We start from the raw sequence: 1,570 nt of genomic DNA, 5'->3' as shown, positions 1-1,570 counted from the left end.
TAGTAAAAAAAAAATTGTGAATATGTTTTACACAGATAAATATAACCTCGTAAAATGGGGACTGTGCTTAAGCTACTTTAATAAAATTATATAATACACAAGTAATGGGATAGGATAGTTCATACCGGTGGTTCCGCAATTGTGTCATTATGGTAATATACAGTGCCTACAAAAAGTATTCACCCCCTTGGTTGTTTTATGCTTTTTATGCTTTTATTATGATCAAATCAGTGCTTATTTTAAACTCAAATTTATGAAAACCCTGATAATTTTGAATCGCATTAACTCCCAAACAAATAAAAAATCTTAACAGTTATTATGGCTTAAAAAAAAAATCTAATTTATACTTATTACATAATAGCAGCCTGAGATAGCCACTAGTCCCCATTGACTATACAGTAATTGCACTAATTGGGTAGGATAGGTTTCATGGCTTCTTTTTGATACTTATTTTTATAAGTATCTATTTATCTATATGATATGGATAAATAGATACTTATAAATAAATAGATATATCTATTTATCTAGTTTAGTTTATATCTTAGATCCTTATACATACAGGTCCTTCTCAAAAAATTTGCATATTGTGATAAAGGTAATTATTTTCCATAATGTAATGATAAAAATGAAACTTTCATATATTTCAGATTCATTGCACACCAACTGAAATATTTCAGGTCTTTAATTGTTTTAATACTGATCATTATGGCATACAGCTCATGAAAACCCCAAATGCCTGTCCCAAAAAATTAGCATATCATGAAAAGGTTCTCTAAACAAGCTATTAACCTAACCATCTGAATCAACGACGTGACTCTAAACACCTGCAAAAGATTCCTAAGGCTTTTAAAACCTCGCAGCCTTGTTCATTACTCAAAACCGCAATCATGGGTAAGACTGCTGACCTGACTGCTGTCCAGAAGGCCATCATTGACACCCTCAAGCAAGAGGGTAAGACACAGAAAGAAATTGCTGAACGAATAGGCTGTTCCCAGAGTGCTGTATCAAGGCAACTCAGTGGGAAATCTGTGGGAAGGGAAAAGTGTGGCAGAAAACGCTGCACAACGAGAAGAGGTGACCGGACCCTGAGGAGGATTGTGGAGAAGGGCCGATTCCAGAGCCACAGTGCACAGGCGTGTGCAGGAAATGGGCTACAGGTGCTGCATTCCCCAGGTCAAGCCACTTTTGAACCAGAAACAGCGGCAGAAGCGCCTGACCTGGGCTACAGAGAAGCAGCACTGGACTGGTGCTCCGTGGTCCAAAGTACTTTTTTCGGATGAAAGCAAATTTTGCATGTCATTCGGAAATCAAGGTGCCAGAGTCTGGAGGAAGACTGGGGAGAAGGAAATGCCAAAATGCCAGAAGTCCAGTGTGAAGCACCCACAGTCAGCTGCTGGTGTTGGTCCACTGTGTTTTATCAAGGGCAGGGTCAATGCAGCTAGCTATCAGGAGATTTTGGAGCACTTCATGCTTCCATCTGCTGAAAAGCTTTATGGAGATGAAGATTTCATTTTTCAGCACGACCTGGCACCTGCTCACAGTGCCAAAACCACTGGTAAATGGTTTACTG

The sequence above is a fragment of the Nematolebias whitei genome, chromosome 10 (assembly GCF_014905685.2).
Source record: "Nematolebias whitei isolate Nwh7 chromosome 10, NemWhi1, whole genome shotgun sequence".
In the NCBI taxonomy this organism is placed as follows: domain Eukaryota; kingdom Metazoa; phylum Chordata; class Actinopteri; order Cyprinodontiformes; family Rivulidae; genus Nematolebias; species Nematolebias whitei.
This window is presented reverse-complemented; position numbering follows the sequence as displayed.